Source organism: Euprymna scolopes, chromosome 43 (assembly GCF_053919585.1).
Source record: "Euprymna scolopes isolate OS-2025 chromosome 43, ASM5391958v1, whole genome shotgun sequence".
NCBI classification, from domain to species: Eukaryota; Metazoa; Mollusca; class Cephalopoda; order Sepiida; family Sepiolidae; genus Euprymna; species Euprymna scolopes.
Window position 1 is genome coordinate 50,745,485 of NC_136524.1, and position 21,407 is coordinate 50,766,891.

General features: G+C 35.4%; 1 protein-coding gene and 2 pseudogenes across 1 annotated transcript in view; 2 read left to right on the forward strand and 1 right to left on the reverse strand.

Moving 5' to 3' along the window:
* The window catches only part of LOC145268344 (lysine-specific demethylase 2B-like), a 221,407-nt gene that overhangs the window by 89,044 nt on the left and 110,956 nt on the right, over positions 1 to 21,407 (forward strand). The window lies entirely within an intron of this gene.
* On the forward strand, positions 2,933 to 3,096 carry LOC145268490 (U2 spliceosomal RNA; annotated as a pseudogene).
* Positions 10,305 to 10,462, reverse strand: LOC145268506 (U2 spliceosomal RNA; annotated as a pseudogene).

A 21,407-nucleotide genomic window follows, 5' to 3' on the forward strand; every position in this document is an offset into this window, starting at 1 on the left:
ATCATTGACATCATCAACATCATCATCATCATCGACATCTTCGACATCATCATCGACATCATCATCATCATCATCATCGACATCATCAACATCATCATCATCATCATCGACATTGACATCATCATCATCGACATCATCATCATCGACATCGACATCATCATCATCATCGACATAATCATCATCGACATCGACATCATCATCATCGACATCGACATCATCATCATCATCATCATCATCGACATCATCATCATCGACATCGACATCATCATCATCGACATCATCATTGACGTCGACATCGACATCATCGACATCGACATCATCATCATCATCGACATCATCATCGACATAATCATCATCGACATCGACATCATCATCATCGACATCGACATCATCATCATCGACAACGACAACAACAACAACTCATCCCCCCCTCCTCCTCCTCCGTGATACGTTTTGGATACCAGTATGCTGCTTAGCCATCACTACAGTATTCAATATCAATTCTGCCTTTTTCTAATTTTTCCAAAAATCATTGTCGAAATATTTTTACCTGGGGTTTTACTTTCTGTTTCAATAAAACGGATTCATGATTGCACAACCATCACTTTAACATTATTTGTTACCATCTGCTCCGTTTTGTTGTTGTTGTTGTTTTTTTTTTGTTTTTTTTATACGTCTTCATCCCTTCTGTTCTGGTTCTGTCTATGTCATCTGGGCGATCTTCGAGGTTTACAAGGAATAAAAAATAAATAAAAAAACGCAAACTTACAAAAGAAAGCACAAACTCTGACACATTGTGTAAGCTCAGTCGTATATCAACCCCCCCTCTCTCTCTCTCTCTTTCTATATATATATATATATATATATATATATATATATATATATATATATATATTATTATTTTTATTATTCTTTATGTAAGTACAGTCATATCTTGCTACGATGTGCAGACCGTTTCAATCATAATTGATCTCATCAGGCAAGATAAATTAAAAATTCCAAAATTGAAAAGGGGTTCAAGACCAGTTTTCAATTTAAGAGGAGAGAAAATATATTTCGCCATGACTGGCGTGCAGTAAGGTTAATGATCTTATGGATTTAAATCTAATTTAAAAAATTAAATTTCAGTTAAGAAAAGGGGAGGGGTAAAAAGATATTTTTGGGGAAGGATTAGAGAAAGTGAAAGAGGGGAAGGGTAATATAATATAAAGATATAGGAGGGTATGAATTTACTAAGAAGGAGAAATTAATATATATAATTATATATATATAATTATATATATATATATATATATAATTACCTTGTCTACCAAACTACTTTGTCAATTTTTGGTTTACAGACTTGAAACTCTATATAGGGAATTTGGACCTGTGGAACAAATTCAGTTTGGTTTTTAGCCGGTAAAAATAGCTGCTAAGGGGTCAAAATTGGAACTTGGCAGGCTTAATTTGACTTAAAGTGCTTCTCTATGCGTGTGCAGATGTAGATTTAAAAGTTGACGTTGGTTAATTTTAAGCATTTTCATATCCATCTGTTGGAGGCTCAGATGGCAACGAATAACGCTGGAGCACTAGATGTTTTGGTTTCGATTCTAGTTGATGGCATCCAAGTCATGTATTGTTTTCACTTTTGAAATCACTACTATATATTATATTGGGTGTGTGCAGTCAGCACCAAGCCTATTCAGAAAGAATTGACGTACATATTGGAGAAGTTATAGGTGGAAAAAAAAAAAAAAGAAAAAAAAGAGGTAATTTTTAAAAAAAATTTGACCCCTATTATGACCCCTTAACATTTATTGTTTTGGGCTCAAATCAAGTTATTAAGTTAGATCCATGTCCAATAAACCTATGTCTAAAATTTCGAGTGTTTAGACCCAAGTTAGTTGAAAACAGCTTTCATATCGACCGGAATTGTTTGTATTAATAAATATTCACACATTATTATTTACATAATATTGACCTTGAAGACGTACATCTGGTCAATTCTCTTTTACCGTTGTGAATGCTGAACAATAACGAAGTAGGCTGAAAGGTGTTTGAAAGCAGCGGAGATGTGGCTTTTAAGGAGAATTCTATGAACCTCGTGAACAGAAAGGAAGACAACCGAACAAATCATGCGTAAGGTAGAGTACAACAGATCATTATTCAATACCGTCTACGCCAGACAGCTAAATCTCTTCGGCCATTTAATGTGAGCGGATGGCTTGGAAAAAAGCTTGATGTTAGGAAAAATTGCCGGGTGGGCGGGGGGGGGGGGGGTGACTAGATGAAACAACGAACAAAGTTCACCGGCACTTTCAAACAGTCACTGGAAATACAACTATAGATCTCATAAAGAAAGACCGAATGTAGAGAGGATTGGAGAGTCAGGATCATCGATGGCTGCAATAACAGACCTGATATCTGAAGAAGAATACTGATCTTGTATAAAAGTGAACGTGTCTGTGTATCTGTCTGTCTGTGTGTCTACATTTCCCTACGCAATAACTCTGTCAATTTAAAGTCTACAGACTCGAAATTTGACATACAGGGCACTGAGATTTGGGAAAATCTATGTGATCGGTTTTCGGCCAGAAATTTGGCTGCTAAGGGGTCAAAGTTCAACGATTTGACCTTTGAGAACTCTACCAAACTCCTCCGACAATTTTGGGTCTAAACACTTGAAATTTTAGATATAGGTTCCTTGGGTATGGATCTAGCTTAATAACTTGATTTAGGCCCAAAACAATAAGTGTTAAGGGGTCATAATTATGGGGTCAAAGTTAAAAAAAAATTACCGCTTTTTTTTTTTTGCTCAACATACACCTCCAAACACCCGGGCAACGCTGGGCTGAAATGCTAGTATATATATAAAAGAAGAAATAAAATAATAAATTGTTTGTTTAAATTGTTAGATATTTTGAACCTTACAATGTTTATAAAGTGTTGTGTCGCTTTTTGGCCTTTTGGCCAAGATCAAAGTGTAGTATCTGTTCCGGCAGATACTGCAAGCTATGACTAGCTATGACTAGCAAAGACCAGATGTGGGGGCAACCCCACATGCCTGACCTTTAACCAGCTCCCATTTCCCACCTCTCGGGAGCTGGTCCCCTTTTTCCCTCCCCCCTCCCTTCACTCCTCACATTAAAAATCGGCCTTGTGCCTAATTTGCTCGGTGGGGGAGCAAATAAATACCATCTGTTCTTCAGATGCTGCACTTCCATTTCTTGTTCTCTTTCGGTGGAGGAGAAATCCTTCACGACTGAGACAATTTTTATTTTTGTACCTTTTCTCCACGTTAAAAAACGACCCTGGTGTCTAACTCTGTCCCGTCGGGAGGCATTGTAAATAGGTACAATATTAGCAGCTTTTTTGTAGGTGTTTCTTATCTAATATTTTTGTATGGAGAATAAACGTTTCAGTCAGAAAAAAAAATTGGATTTTAGAAGAATACTGAATACCTGATATGACTTATTGATATGAATAAAAAATGTCCTCATGATTTTTATATTGTTTATTATTTCATTGTCAAAAGGCTTCATGAGTAGACTATATTCATTTTCTGTGATGGGTGTGTTACACAAATTTAAAGAGCTCAATAGTGTATCACAAAAATTTAAAGAGCTCAATAGTGTGTTACAAAAATTTAAAGAGCCCAATAATGTGTTGCACAAATTTAAATGGCTCAATAGTGTATCACAAAAATTTAAAGAGCTCAATAGTGTGTTGCAGAAATTTAAAGAGCTCAATAGTGTATCACAAAAATTTAAAGAGCCCAATAAGATGTTGCACAAATTTAAATGGCTCAATAGTGTATCACAAAAATTTAAAGAGTTCAATAGTGTGTCACAGAAATTTAAAGAGCTCAATAGTGTATCAAACAAATTATTATATATATATATATATATATATATATATATATATATATATATATATATATATAATACACACACGCACAATTTTATCGGTTGGAGGTGTGAGGTGCTCAAAATTAACCAGAGATTACAGGAAGATGAAATATGCTAAGTGTGGTTAGGGTTAGTAGGGCTGTCACCTTTCCGGTGGTGATGGTAGGGCCCTTCCTAATCTTTCTTGAATTGCTCACGGTGTTCTGGTTATTTCAAGAACCAAAAATAAGCAATTCAGTTCTTAGGTAGCAGAAAGGCGGTCTATTGGAGGTGGAGACGTTTAAAAAGAACAATAATAAAAAAAATTGATGGAATTAGTCTGTGGATGGAGTCCTCCAAGATACCAATAATTTCTGGGCATCTCGGTGGATCTCTAATATTAAACGAAAAACAGCTTTGAAGTTTTTGTCCCAAAAACTGTTGCCAAAGTTTATTTTGTGTATCGGATTGTTTTTGTTTTTTTTTTGTATGTAATAAGACATTAAAATATCAAAAATAATTTGGCTTCATTTAGAATTTTATGTCGGTGTTTTAAAAAGGAAATGCTATTTGTTAATTGTTTTTATTGTAAAAAAGAAAAATAAATAGAATGTAATTTTCTAAACTGCTATAATAATAATAATAATAATAATAATAATAATAATAATGACTTCGTAGCCTCGTAGGAGATGTCCTTTTCTCCTCCTTGCAACCTCTATCTCACAGAAGAGATGTTGCGAGTTTGTCTCTGATGTATCGTTATTTTCATGGAAAGTGTTCAACTGAGCTTCAATCTATGGTCCCCCCTCGCCAAACTTTCACAAGAAACACTCGTCTAGCTGTAAGCACTATCAATAATTTCCCCCACTCTTTATCTGTGCCTAAACCTAAACGTAGATTCCATGAACAAAGCTTCTTTCTTAGAACTGCACGCCTGTGGAATTGTCTTCCGTTTTCCTGCTTTCCGGCTGACTACAATATGGTTGTGTTCAAGTCTAAAGTAAATAAGTTCTTGATGAGCCGTTCCATATAAGTTATTAAATTTACCGAATTTTCATTACTAATGATTACTATATTGACCAATTTCTACTGTACACTCTTTAACCCTTATCCTTGAGTGGCCTCTGGGCCTTGATAATGTGGTGATGCCTTTGTAAAAAAAAAAAAAAAAAAAAAAAAAAAAGTCTTGCTGTCATTCAGACTCCAGGGAACATCATAGGTTATTGCCAGTCGGTGGTTATAGTCTGTGTGAGGACTCCTAGTAATGAGTAATGATAATGATTTATTAACAATTTGATTTATTATTACAATTTCGGCATTTAAATCCAAAAAATTTTATTTAATAATTTTACAACTGTTCTTTAAAATATACTGCAAAAGTTTTAAATCGCTCAATCGTATTACCTTTCTCTCTCACTTCTGCCTTTCTCTCTTCTTCCTCTCCCTTTTTCTTCTCTTCATCTATCTTACATTCCCTTACCTCTCTCTCTCTCTCTCAATTGCTTTTCACTACAACTCATCAGATCTACAACAATAGGTAATACTTACTTGGCACATTTGCTGGGAGCAAAGTGTAATATCTGTTTCGGCAGATGCTGCACTTTGTGACCATTGCCCTTGTGGCAATTGGTTGTTGATACATGTAGGGCCGACCCTATATGTACCATCCCCTTCCCCTCCCTTCCCCCTTCACCTCACATAAAAACGACCTTGTGTCATATTTTTCTTACGTGGGGAAGCAAATAAATACCTACTTACTTGGCCCTCGCCCTTCGGGGCCTGGGCAACAAGTGTCAAGCAAAGACCAGCAAAGACTTTGGTCAATGTAGGGGCAACCCTTCATATCAATTGTCACTATCCAGCTCCCCCTACTCCCCGGGGAGCTGGTCCCCATTTCCCCTTTACTCCTCACTTTAAAAATCGGCCTTGTGCCTAATTTGCTCAGTGGGGGAGCAAATAAATACCATCTACTTACTTGGCCTTTTGGTCAGGATCAAAATGTAGTATCTGTTCTTCAGATGCTGCACTTCCATTTCTTGTTCTCTTTCGGTGGAGTATCAGTCCTTCATGACTGAGACAATTTTTTTTAAATTTTTGTACCTTTTCTCCACGTTAAAAAAACGACCCTAGTGTCTAACTCTGTCCCGTGGGGAGGCATAGTAAATAGGTACAACAATAAGTAAAGAACACTTTAAAAAATAAATAATGAGCTAGCATTTCTTCATTCTCTAAGTTTGTCATGATGGCATCTTTGGCAACAAGACATTTAGGAAGTCACTGATTCCATTGAACATTCCGATGTGTGTCTGTCCAAGAGAAATAAGAAGCTTACTTTAAAACCTTAAGAAAATACGTTTGTTTTCAACATCGACAAAAGGTCATTAGCAGCGATATATTTATTCTATAACCAGATCTATGACAGCCGTTGTCTTTTTCATATAACCTCGGAAATGGAGAATGTAAATCCTATACATAGCAAGGATCTTAGACTCGCCGCCACTGAGGTCATATTACAAAATAAATGTGATCCTATCTTACAAATCGTCTTTTAATATTAAGTTTCTTTGTCGATATCTACAGACATTATTTCAAAATATCAAATCGAGAATCAGCAGGAGCCATTTGTTGTGCATTTAATTTGTTGTGCCTTTAATTTGTTGTGCCTTTATTTGTCATGCCTGAATATCACACGAATAGAGAATCGGCAGTAAAATCAGAGTTTAAAAAAATGTGGAATCTTTTTTTTGTTGTTTTTTTTTTGTTTTTTGGTGGCAAGGAAATTTGCAATTAAAAAATAGATGGAAATAATTTTTATGATGTTTGTTTTTAGCCGTTAATGGTAATACCATTAACATTATTTATGGTTTTGCAAGTTTTAACTTTATTTTGTTGAGAGTAGGGGCGACAGAAAGTGGAACATTTTGATCATACTTATTATTATGGGTACTTTCACATTCTCTTTTTCAACGGTATCATGACAATTCAGTTTTCAAATGATAGCTTCCTGTTTTTGTTGCAACAACGTTCATCCTGATCAAGTTAAGCCAGTTTTTTCCCTGGCCTACTCTGCATCTTGAATCGTGATGGCTGTCCACAGTGTCCTAAGCAAGGTTGCATGAGATGGCTAACCAATCTCAATTCTACCATCAAAGGCCGACTACTTGTGCATTTGAGAACTTAACAAGATCCTCCTTGATGGTTGTGGTCCGTATCCTTGGCTATCTCCAGGCAGTGGGGTAGGGAGATACTTACATAATGAATTAGCTCACCTTCTGTGTGATGAACAGCATTTCCAAACCATGGAATGATGCTAAAATATGGCAGAAATTAGATGTTAGTGGGGAACAGCGCTTGGAACACAGCTCAATGCAAAATCAAAATGCAGTGGTAGAAGTTATTGTGGACAGCATGTCCAAACCAAAGAATGATGAGACCTGGCTGATGAGAGTTATGGATCTCAAAATGTTAGTAGTGTTTGACCTATACTGTCTCCGCCGAATTCTGCAGGTCCGCTGGCACCATTTCATATTTTCTCCAGTACCCAAATCGGGACACAATGCAGGATCATTCCCCTTTAACTAAGCTCTTTTAAAAAGGAGATTTTGTTAATGTGACTACAAAGCAATAGCTCCAAAACCACTCCAAGATTGGTGAAGACGCCTGGGAGGTTACTTGAATACATGGTTACACATAACAAAAATCAACGTTAAACTTAGCTCCAATCCATAGGTGGACATCGTTTATTACTGGTCCTGGGACTGACTGCCCATAACTATCTTAGCCGTTGTGGGCTGGTGCTTAGTCTGTGTTCATCCTGGACGCTGTGTGTTCTATAGGAGGAGCTGGCACAACCCATCTTTGGTCAGTTGTCTCCATGGGGAGGCCTGCTTATATATATATATATATATATATATATATATATATATATATATATTCGTTTCAAATGGATTCATTTTTTTTAATAAGTTCAACGATTTTCATCACTTGAGTATAATTAGGCTATTATCAAGTATAACTTGAATAAGGTTAGCATTTTCTTATCATTTTTTCACGGCTCACAGAAAAATCTCACAGTTGAACCAAATTTTACCAGATTGACTTTTCATATGATTTTAAGAAAATACTTCGCACTAAACATATCCCTGTGCCTGTTTTACACATATTTCCTTTGAATGTACCTCAACCAACCAGAATAGCAGCAAAATCCCACCCTTTCATTGTAGAGGTTCTCACATGCATCCCGGAAAACTGTCTACGCCAACAGCTTCTTTCTTCTTAGGAACTTTGCCTTTGTAATTTCCAACCTGTTTCCCTCGACTATACCAATATGCAGAAATTTAAATGTAATGTAAACAAATATCTTGCTGCAGAAGTCTCCGCTTAGAATACCTCCCCTCCTCCCCGACAATCTTAGCCCTAATCACAAGAGCCTCTTACGTCTCAATGGTAACAGCTCGTGAAACGAAAATAAAAATAATTAATTAAACAAAAAAAAAAAATGATTGCAACATTCACATTTCTATTGATACAACACGGATGTCATGTTTATCATATGGTTTTGCAATGAACGTTTACATGTCATATTAGACCATGCGGCATTACTAATCTGGGAGGGGGGGGTCTCATAACAAACACACACACACACACACACACACACACAAGATTGTAAAGTCATGTATGCGAATTCGTTTTCCCTCGGCTTCAAAGATACCAGAGTTACCGGACCGTTGTTGGGGTGGTTTATTCTCTGATGTGCATTTCTAGGAGGTTCACACTCTCAGGCTCTGCCTTCTCATTCACTGAGAAAGGGTTAGTTTATTGCTAATCGCCTGATGCGCAATTACCAGGATTGCCGATGGGTCTGCCCATGCATTTTTTTTTTTTTTTTTTTTTTTTGCAAGCCAGAATGCCCATCCTCTAGGTGCTGGCTTTTCAAACGCCGCTTTCCTGATTTTGTGTTCCATTATCTAAGATTGCGTTTTGTTACCTTTAAAAAAAAACAATAAAAAAACGCAAATGATTAAAAAAGATTTGAAATTTAACCGGACGTTGCGGTGGAGATTAAAGAAAATTGGCCATTTATTAGTATAGATGTCATCCTGAAAAAGTTGTCGAGAAACAAAAATATGTAACAAATAAACATTACTAAAGACAAGGTAAGTTACTCATCTACCTACATGGATAAGTGTTTTATGTTTGTTTTAACATATTTAAAGTGTTTATTTCGTAACACAAATAGTGTCGAATCTTATAACAAGAACAAAATGGCTGGCATGAAGTGGTCATCAATGGAGTCTCGATAATTGCTCAAAATCGCAAATTAAGCAAAATACTGGTAGAAATTCACCCAAACGCTATAAAATAAGTTACAACATCAAAAACTTATCCAGGTAGGTAGAAGAGTAATTTATCCTGCCTTTGGTAATATTTATTTGTTATATATTTATTTCTTGTTCTCTTTTTTTTTTGTTTTGTTGTGTATACTAATAAATGCCCAGAAAATTCTCTGCAGGGAATCGGATTGCTTTTATAGTAAGTGGGAGAATTATCCTTTTTTTTAATAGAATATTAGAGAATTCGCTCGTTTTATTGGTGTGTGTGTAGGAGGATAATTATCTCTTCTCTTTTTAAAGTAAGAATCGAAGAAGTAGCCATTTTTTAGGGGCAGGGGCGGAGTCGGAGTATTTCTAATTTTAGAAAAGGTCGGAGAATTTGTCGCATTTTTATTGGTGAAGGATCGGGAAATTCTCTCACATTTCATTTTGTTATGAAAAACTTAATTTGAATTCGATTTCTTTTACCTTTGTGTGCATTTGTTAACGATGAACTGGAACAAAATTATTCAGTGCAAACCTCTTGATTCATTGACTCACGCTTTTTTCCGTCAGTCACTTTTCACAACGGCTACTTTTTTTTTTTTCTTTTACATAGGCATCACCACTTATCAAGGCCAAGAGTGTACAGTAGAAATTGGACAATATAGTAATCATTAGTAATGAAGATTCGGTAAATTTGTTAACTTATATGGAACGGCTCATCAAAAACTTGTTTACGTTAGACTTGAAGACAACCATATTTTAGTCAGCTGGAAAGCAGAAAAACGGAAGACAATTCCATAGGCGTACAGTTCTAAGAAAGAAGCTTTTCTCATGGAATCTATGTTTAGGTTTAGGCACAGATAAAGAGTGGGTAAAACTAGTGATAGTGCTTCCTGCTAGACGGGTGTTTCTTGTGAAAGTTTGGCGAGGGGGGACCATAGAATGGAGCTCAGCCGAGCACCTGCCATGAAAATAACGATAAAGCAGAGACAAACTCGCAACATCTCTTCTGTGAGAAAGAGGTTGCAGGTAAGAGAAAAGGACATCTCCCCACAAGTTCCTCTTCGTTATTGTTCTTATTTACAATGCCTCCCCAAGGGACAGAGTTAGACACCAGGGTCGTTTTTTTTTTAACGTCGAGGAAAGGCACAAAAATTAAAAATTGTCTCAGTCGTGAAGGATTCCTCCTCCACTGAAAGAGAACAAGAAATGAAAGTGCAGCATTCAAAGAACAGATACTATACTTTGATCTTGGCCAAAAGGCCAAAAGACAAAAAAAAAAATCTTTGTTATTGTAGTGGAATTCGAAAATTGAAATGTTGAACTTTAACTGAAACCAATGGTATCTGCTGAATTGTCAGGCCGCATTAATGAACATATCCAAAAATTATAAAAAAAAAACGATAAGGTAGAAAATGAATTTATTAATGAAAACAGTTTCTAAAGATAATCAGCGAAAATTGAGTTTTGTAAAAAACGAAACCGGAGAGTTCTAATTGTAATGAAAGGGAGAATTTTTCTGAAAACTGAAAATCTTAGGTCAATTTAGCAAAACTTTTCGATAATTGTCTTCGAAAACCATTTTCATTAATAATTAATTTTCTACCTCATCGGTTTTCGTAATTTTTGGATATTTTCATTACTGCGACATGACAATTCAATAGATACCATTAGTTTCACTTAAAATTCAATATTTTAATTTCCGAATTTTGTTACACTAACAAAGAAATCGATGGACATGCATTTTAATAATTATTGGTTCACAGATTGACGGTTTATGGGATGGGTGAAGAAATTAAACGAGTTTCTGGTAGAGTGTATAGTTTACAACAGCTTATGTTGCTACTACTACTACTACTACTACTACTACTACTACTACTGCTGCTGCAACATTTTTTGCAACTAGAGAATTCTTTTTCAAGCATGTATTACTATGATAACAAACCTAAAAAGTGTCAAAGAAACAATTATATAACAAATAAATGTTACCAAAAGCAACTCTTCTACCTACCTGGATAAGTTTATTTTGTGTTTTAACTTATTTTGAAGCGTTTACTTAATTTGAAACACAAGTAGTGCCAAGTTTCTAAGTCAGGACGACAACAAGATACCCGTCAAGAGACAGTCATCTGGTGAGTCACGATTATCGCACAAAACTCGATAGTAATCCTCATCATTTAAACTGACAATTCATCCATCTCATTAATCTTTATTGTTGAATTTTTTTTGCCTCTGATAAGTGTTGGCTCCTATGTAAAATTTTGTTTACATTTTTTTTTAAAATCTGGAGGATTCTGGGACTCTGTAAGAATACTGTGCTTAGTTTAATTTATTTTATCCCTCCATCTCCTTCCACCCCATTTTTAAAAAAATCTTACAAAGTTATCTTGTGTATATTCATGAATGGGTTGCATGGATATTGCAATACCTTTGAGGATGAAGAGACAAAGCTGTTCCCTTGATAGTTTTATTGGGATGAAACCGCTTTTGAAACTTTAACACTATTTTATATAGAACAAAAGAAGTCTACGCACGTATGCATAAATACTTATAATTACACATGAGGGAGGCACATAATCCAATAATATAAAAGCGAAAATGTGCGCTTTTTTTTGTATGTGCGGCAAATGCTTTTGGAGGGGGGGCGCTCGGGGGGGGGGTTTACCATTTCTTACAACTTTTTATATACTCCCTGGATTATAATATCTCCAATTTACAAAAGGAGGTCGTTTCTTTTATTTGAGTGACTTTTATTTGATAAAATTCCTGTTATTCTGTCTTCTCGCGTGTTTGCTCGGCCTTTTAGTATAAATAAAGTGAAACTAATTGAAACGAAGACAGTTCCTTGGCTTTCCCTCCAGGGACGTCCAGAAAGCAATGAGCTTTGATCAATGTGGGCAAAACCTGTCATATCAGACAATTGCTATTCATTTGGACAACAAATTCGCAGAAAGCTTCAAGCTTAACTGGCTTTCAGCCCAAATTAAATGTGTGATGTTTGACATCCTGTGTCAGCTCATTCACTTAACTTTTTAATTGTTTAATTTCAACCATTCTCACTTCCTCTGCCCTCTTAGTGTTGCGGTAAGATATCATGTTTTCTTTCACTTTCTTTTCCGCCTTAGCCTCAAGGCTTTTTGTTCGGGCCTACCTACCTACCAACAGTTTTTTTTCTAAACACACACACACTGACAAACACCCGGGAAACGCTGTCTAATATATAAAAGGCAAAATGGGCACGAGCGTTTGTGTGTATGTCCACGAAAGGTTTTTTGCATCAGGATTCTCGCGTCGGTTAGATTCTGGGAGAAGTTTTTGTATACTTCCTAGATCGTAATATCTTGCATTCGCAAACGGATATCGTCTCTATCTTATTTTTGATTGAGTTTTAAAAAATTCCCTCGTTTTAAGTCTTTGTTTGTCTTTTTTGTATAAATAAAGCAAAACTAATCAAATGCTATGACATAACCGTCTGGAGGAGCGATATTGCTCCCCATTGGGGAGATTAAAATCCCCTAAAACCCTGAGTAAGACCGAGTAAATATGCTGAGATTGTCTGTTAAACGTTGATTGAATCCCACACAGCGGCAGGGGACCTATAAAATGGGATGAATTTATTGTGCTTTTGTAAAAACAGACAGATATTTTATTGTCTAAAAACAATGACAGGAAATGTCAGAATAATGTGGAAATGAAATTGCGCATTTGTTGGCCTGAGGAATATCTGCTCAGACTTACTGGCTTTCTGAGTGACAGGATTAACCTTTTGGGGCATGTGAGAGAAATTTAGTTTTGGTCCCAGATTCACAGGCTATAGATGACCTGTTAAGATGCATGCATGCAAAGTGTTGGGAATTCTCTGTTTGACATGTTGAATTCTGGTTGGACTGGCGGATTGCCCTGACCAACCCTGTTACCTTAGTATTTAAGCAAATGCCCAGGCCAAATTGAGCGGATTGAAGCCAAATCTCGAGAAAAACACATGCTCCAAGAATGCCACAAACCCTCCTCCATCCCTCCTGACCATCACCGTAAAGAACGAAGAATAGGATTTTGGAGAATCTTGATGTTTTTGGTGTAATCAAACTGAACGATGTACATATGTAAAAGCTTGTAATATTTTGTGAAATTAACTTTTTTGTGGTTGGAACTCACTGAGTCTGTTTTCTTTTTATGGCGTGCATGCAAGCTAATTGATTTTCAGCAGAATCGACACAAAACCTGAGACGCTGAGAATTTATATGAAGTCCTCTCAGACGAAGATAGACGATCAACGGCCAGACTAGTTCAGCAGGGTCAAAAGTCATCTGCTAACCTAGGCGAGAGGACCACATGCAACAACAACCACTTAGCCTTCTGCCGGGTAGTATCTGTTTTATAATTGGTTCTTAGTCAATGTAGAGGAAACCCTTCACACTGAGACAATTATTACTATTTATTTGGATACTGCCTGAGTGCGCCCTTTTGGAGGAGCTAGTTTTCCTCCCACATTAAAAACATATACTTCGTGGAAGGTTTTCTCCCCACATTAAAACATACTTCGTCGGAGGTTTAAAAGCAACACCATTCCTGCAAGTCACCTTTTTGATTGACTATGTTTAATTTGAATGCTTAACACTTCCGGTCGTGTCATGGAGTAGCGGTAAGACATCAGGTTTTCTTTCACTTTCTTTTCCACCTTCATATCACGGGTGCAAGCCTGCCTACTACCACGCTTTTTTTTTTTTTACACCTACAAACACCCGGGCAACGCTGGGCACCCAGACTAGTAATAGTATAATTATTACTGATAAATGTTGTAGTAATATTTAATAATAGCAACCACAAATGCCGAGCCATATTTTAGAAATAATTTAAAAACCATGTGAATCTGTCCGACTGCGAAGCTGCTGTTTCCAGCTTCACACATAAACATAGCTCCACTGAGTGATTGTACATGTTTTAGTTCTTTTTCTTGAAGATAGAGTATACCTCGAAAATTTGGGAACTTTACACCATGATACTATTTTGATTCGCCACCTTATGTTGGTAAAATAAATATTTTAAAATTAAAAATTATTGAAATCTTTCAATATTGTCATTATTCCTTTTACTTCCTTGCCTTGTATCAACAATGTTTTCCCACAGGACTGCATTGTCATAGCCTTCAAACATAAGTCCTTTCACACAATGCTTGAAGCAAAGTACAACATCCGCCTCTAATGTTTTATTATTTAATATCCATTTGCTTAACATAAAATTATAACTGAAATATCTTTGGAGATGAGGGAGCGAGAAATATAAACGTCCCTATCCATCAGGACCTTGCGTTATGTGTATCTTCATTAAAGATTAGACGGTACTATTTTGGCTTGTTATCTACTTATTGTAAGGGAATAACAGAGAGTAACACTGGTTACTAATACACGAGTGGGTTACTTCCCTTTAATCAGAAAGACTTGGACAATAGGATGCTAAAGCATGCTTTTTCCACAGTGGGTCGAATTCCACATGGGTGATGCTGTCCTAGACCCTCTATTCCATATGGTAGAGATCACCGTGATAGTGAGTAAAACCCTTTCATTGTATATTCTGTTTTGTGATGTTACTTGGCTTCTTTTTTTTTTTTTCCTTTTCTTTTTTACATAGGCATCGCCACCTATCAAGGCCCAGAGGCCACTCTAGGATAAGGGTTAGAGAGTGTACAGTAGTCAATTGGACAATATAGTAATTGTTAGTAATGGAAGTTCGGTAAATTTGTTAACTTAAGTAGAACTGCTCAACTTGTTTATGTTGGACTTGAAGACAACCATATTTGTAGTCAGCCGGAAAGCAGGCAAACGGAAGACAATTCCACAGGCGTGCAGTTCTAAGAAAGAAGCTTTGATCATGGAATCTACGCTTAGGTTTACGCACAGATAAAGAGTGGGGGGAATTATTGATAATGTTTTCAGCTAGCCGAGTCTTTCTTGTGAAAGTTTGACAACGGGGGACTATAGATTGAAGCTCAGATGAGCACTTTCCATGAAAATAACGATAAAGCAGAGATAGACTTGCAACATCTCTTCTGTGAGAAAGAGGTTGCAGGGAAGAGAAAAGAGCATCCCCTACAAGGCTACGAAGTCTATTTTGAACTCTATTAAGGCAGGACAAATCCTTTCTAGCAGTTTCTGTCCAGATGTGACAACAGTACTCCATCCTTGGACGTACCTGGCTCTTATATAGATAGAGAATTGCATCAGCGGTGAGATATCTATTGGATTGATAGAAGGATCCCACCATTTTCCCAGCGACCTTGGCAACAGATTTAATGTATGTGTTCAGATCAGGAGTAATGGTCAAGCCCAGAAACTTGTCAAAACATGGATCCTCCCCAAGACAAGAGCCATTTATTTCAATTGATGCCAGCTGGGGATCAGAGCGTTGATGATGTAAAGATAAAAATTACGTTTTATTCACACATTGACAAATGTATGTGATGTATTTGGCTTTATTTTCTTATTATTCTGTGCCTCCCATGGCGTCGAGTTCTGTATGTAGGTTTTTCATTTGCAGAGAGATAACATTTTTTTTTTCGTCTCTCTGCAAATGAAAAACCTGTATTCGTAACTCAACGCCATATACACGTCAACACATGTTGTTTTTTTTTATATATTAAAAACGCGTTAATTTTTTTTCCTGTTTATTAATTTAATATTTAAAATATGCACTGAAATCCATCGTATAATGAGAAAATACTAAAACTAATGAAAATCTTTCAATTTCCAATTGCAGCAGATCTTTTAAAAGAAAATATAGTCCTTGTCTAGAATTCCCTCCATATTAAAAAACAAAAATAACGAAAAGATGTATTCATGACAGAAAGAACATATGGCATTTCAAGAATTCACTTAATTTAGTGATGTTCAATGTGGTCCATATGGACTTTCGATGGTCCACAAAAGAATTTAGGTCGTTCACAGCTTGATTTTGTTATCGGAAAAAATTTTTTATATCTTATTTTTTATCTTTAATTTAAAATATTTACGTCCAATAAAATGTATTATATATATATATATATATATATATATATATATATATATATATATATATATATAATATAAAGCTGAACGTGTGTGTGTGTGTGTGTGTGTGTGTGTGTGTGTGTGTGTGTGTCTAGTCACGAATAGGCTCCTATATGGTTGACTATTTTAAAAAACTGATTACATATAGTGATAGAAGATGTATCGAGGATCAGGAATGGGTATGTTTGATCTGGCAGAACGGTGGTTCATTAAAATTGTGGGGTCTGCGTTTGCACCTGGCCCCCAAAGTATGGAAATAAAAAATGAAAAAAAAAAAAAGTTTACAAGGGTTTTTGATATAAATGTACATAATAATACTTTGATAAGTATATTTTAATTTAAATAAGGATGGTATAATAAAATTGTGTGGTCTGCGTTTGCACCTGGCCTCCATAGAATGGAAATAGGCACAAACTTTAATAAAGACTTTTCATATTTATCTGTGATAATTATGTTTCAGTTTGAAGAAATATGGTATAATAAAATTATAGGGTGTTCGTTCGCGCCTGACCGCATAGAATGGAAATATGTCACAAAGTTTAACAAGGTTTTTTAATATAGATCCACAGAATATTATGATAAGTTTTTCAATGTGAACAGGTATGGTATAATAAATTATGCGATTTATCTATTTTATTTTTACTTTCATCATATTTTGCTTTGGTTTTGATAGCCCCAAATTCAAAGCTATCTCTTTACAACCCTTCGTTTTCATAACCTATCATACTTTCATAAATCAAAGTATATTTTCTGTAGGCTGCTTTTTTAACTCAGTCAACGACGGGTACTTTTGCTAGTATATATATAAAGATGAAATAAACAAAAAAAATGTAAATCTTTGAATTTCAACAAGTTTTATATTATATATATGCTCTGCACCTATAAAATAGATACATTGAGCTTCACTCGAAATTAACGGTGATTCAGTTTTTATCATAACAGTCTCAACCTGTTAAATGAAAACGGTATACATTGAAATTAACAATATTTCAAAAATAAACATTTATAAATAAATAGATAAATATATAAATAAATAAATATATATATATATTTTTTTGTTATTTATTAATGTTTTATTTTATAATTAAAAAAATTTTTTTAAATTTAATTGTGCAATTTTGATTTTAGAAAATTGCAGTAGAAAAATGCCCTCTGCAAAAAAAAAAAATAAAAATAAAAAAAATAAATGAATAAATAAAGGTGAGACAATACAGTAATTACTTCTTTTTTATTAGGATTTGTTAGACAAGTTGATGGCAGTAATGTTGAAAGTGGTCTTGTTATGAGTTCCCATGAAGAAAACAAAGCCTCCATTATCTGTTGGTAGAGGAAAAAAATATTGAGTTAAAAAAAAAAAAAAAATTGAAAGCTCAACCTGTAAAATTAGTTGACTTCTTCACGAAAGTGAACGCTTCTCAGGTTAAAATATTAAAGTCTAGTTATATTGTGTGAGAAATAATTGCTAAAGTAGGCACACCACAAGAATACGAAGAAAATATGATTAAATTTGCTATGCTAGCTTATGTTGAAGACCATATTGGCAAAGAAGGTGCTGCAGTGCTTGAAAAAATACCTGTCAAGAGCAACAGTAACAAGAAGGCAAGATGAAATGACCGAATATGTTCAAGATAAATTAATAGAAATTCTTAAAAAAAAAAAAAATTTTTTTTCGATACAAATTGATGAAACAACAATTCAGAATCAAGCACTGTTGCTTTCATATGTCAAATAGCATGTCTTCTTTGGTGTCATTCTGATATACAAGAATGACATCAGAGAAGACATGCTATTTTTTTAAAAGTTTGTCTGAGAGAACAAGTAGAGGAGATGAGGAGATACCTTTTCAGAAGTAAACAATTGTTTGAATAATAACGATATTCCATTAACTAATTTGATTCAAATCAGCACAGATGGTGCTGCATCCATGGCAGGTAGGATTAAATGCTTTGTAACACAGATGAAAACTGTTTTTTTTTTGTTTTTTTTTTACATAGGCGGCACCACTTATCAAGGCCGATAGGCCACTCAAGGATAAGTTTTTTTCCCCCTTTTTTTTTACATAGGCAGCACCACTTATCAAGGCCGATAGGCCACTCAAGGATAAGGGTTAAAGAGTGTAGAGTAGTCAAAAGGACAATATAGTAATCGATAGTAATGGAAGTTCGGTAAATTTGTTAACTTAAGTGGAACGGCTCATCAGAAACTTGTTCACGTTGAACTTGAAGACAACCATATTACAGACAGCTGATAAGCAGGAAAATGGAAGACAATTCCACAGGCGTGCAGCTCTAAGAAAGAAGCTTTGATCATGGAATCTATGTTATGATTTAGGCACAGATAAAGAGTGTGGAAAATTATTGATAATGTTTTCAGCTAGTCTAGTGTTTCTTGTGAAAGTTTGGCGAGGGAGGACCATAGATTGAAGCTCAGTCGAACACTTTCCATGAAAATAACAATAAAGCAAAAACAAACTCGCAACATCTCTTCTGTGAGATAGAGGTTGCAGCGAAGAGAAAAGGACATCTCCCACCAGGCCACAAAGTCTATTTTGAACCCTATCAAGGCAGGACAAGTCTTTTCTAGCAGCTCCTGCCCATATGTGGCAATAGTATTCCATCCTTGGACGTATCTGGCTCTTATATAGATAGAGAATTGCATCAGCAGTGAGATATCTACTGGATCGATAGAAGGATCCGACCATTTTTCCAGCGGCCTTGGCAACAGATTTGATGTACGTATTCCATTTAAGATCAGGAGTAATGGTCAAGCCCAGAAGCCTGTCAAAACTTGAGGCCTCCCCAAGACGAGAGCCATTCATTTCAATTGATGCCAGATGGGGATCAAAATGTTGATGATGTAAAGATAGAAGCTTGGTTTTAGATGCATTAAAAGTAACCAGCCACTCCTTTCCCCATTGTACAACGTGATCAAGATCAGAGGAGAGAGAATCGGAGAGAACTTGGTCGCTTACTGTCTTAGATGTGCTACCATAGATGGTAGTGTCGTCAGCAAAAATGTCTATGAATGATGTAAGGATGTGATTTGGAAGATCATTAATGTAGATCAGGAAAAGAGTTGGGCCCAGGATGGACCCCTGAGGAACTCCAGCATTTATACTGTGAGCTTCTGATTTTTGCCCATCAACTACTACTCTTATGAACCTATCAGAGAGAAATGATTTAATAATTGAGAAGACATTTCCAGCTATACCATAGCTGGAGATCTTGTGAAGTAAACCTTTATGCCATACCCTATCAATGACCTTTGATATGTCAAGAGCAATTGCCCTAGAAAGGTTGTCTCTGTCGAGAGATTCGCTAATTCTATGAGATATAACTGTAAGCACATCTGCTGTAGATCTAGCAGAACGGAAACCATATTGTGTGTCACTAAGAAGGTTATTTTTGCTGAGATGGTTGATTACTTCTCTATTTAACACAGATTCCAGCAACTTATTCCATCCTCTTTCCCGAATTTGACTACTGTGCACTTTTCAACTCTCATCCTCGAGTGGCCTATTGGCCTTGATAAGTGGTAATATATATTTCATACAAAATATATATATATATATATATATATATATATATATATATATATATATATCTATAACAAAATAGGTTGGAGTCGCTGAATAACTCATCCTCCCGTTAAAGCGGTTCCATCCTCTTTCCCGAATTTGACTACTGTGCACTTTTCAACTCTCATCCTCGAGTGGCCTATTGGCCTTGATAAGTGGTAATATATATTTTCTACAAAATATATATATATATATATATATATATAACAAAATAGGTTGGAGTCGCTGAATAACTCATCCTCCTGTTAAAGTGGTTCCATCCTTGGCAGCCTTGGTCGCAAAGGGTAGAATTGGCTGCAAAGTTCTTAGTAAAGAGTTTGGCTTTGTCTAATGTTGATTCTCATATAATGCATGTACTAGCAATACACATGAAAACATTGAAATAGCTTTAAATATTTCAATATTGGTATCTATAGAAAGAGCTTGATGAGCTAAGAAAGAATCTTTTTAAAAATTTTTTAAATCCAATTAAAATTAAGGAAGTTATGACTATTTTTGTGCCTCACACGTTTTGATATTTTTCCCTCTTTAAAACCATATGCGTTTTGTCACATTTTTTACACTATTTTTCAGTAAAAATGCCATTTCTTTGTTAAAACACAAGATTAAGCAATGAAATTTACCATATAAGTGTATTTCTGTGCTAGAAATTAGAATATGCTACAGAAAATCTCCAAAAATGAATGGTTTCCAAATAATCTGCAGAAAATGCACATAAATATGCTGCAATTTCTTAAAAATGCCATGTATTCATTAAAAGAAAAGAAGTTAAGGAATTCAAAGCTGAATTGTAACGCATTATATGTACAAATAACTGAAATCGAAATCTAGGACTGTTTAAAAATGAATATATTGCAATATTTCTTTGGTATTATTGTAGATTAGATTAATACTTTCCGTTACCCCCCCCCACTCCTCATCTGACCATCTCTCCAAAACATGCACTTTTACCTTTGTACGCGTGAATACCTTAAAAAATTTTAATGAAAGATAAACAAGTATTATTTTAGAATTTAATGTAAAATGATTCCCCATTTTGAGCCATTCTAGCATTTAAGGGCAGTTAACCATTTTTTTTTCTATGAGAGATAAATCCTGTGTGTCTTTTTTTTTTTTTTTTTTTTTCTAAAGACGATTATGTGTAGTTTTAAGAGGGTCTTTGTGCAATTATGAGAGGGTGGGGAAGTTGGCACTCTGACTTTGAGTTAATGATAGAGCTAAGGAAAATTATGTGTGAACATCTTGAAGACTTGATAGAAACAAAACGAAAGCAATTTTAGAATTTAGAGTGGGGGTTAGTCTATATATATAAAAGCGAAAATGTATGTATGTATGTTTGGATGTTTGCTAAAAACTTTTGACAGACGCGACAAAAATTCACAAACTCGGTATCACATCGAAGCTCCATCCTTTGCTCGAAAAATATCGAAAAATTGGCCAAAAACATTAACTTTTTCACCCCGAAATCGATAATTTTCAACAGGGTGGGGGGTGGGGTCAACAAAAACGGTCCTCTCATGACAATGACCGATTCTACGCATGCGTCAGATGACGTCTTGACCTGATTTACTTTAACTAGCTGAAAAACTGAACAAATTTC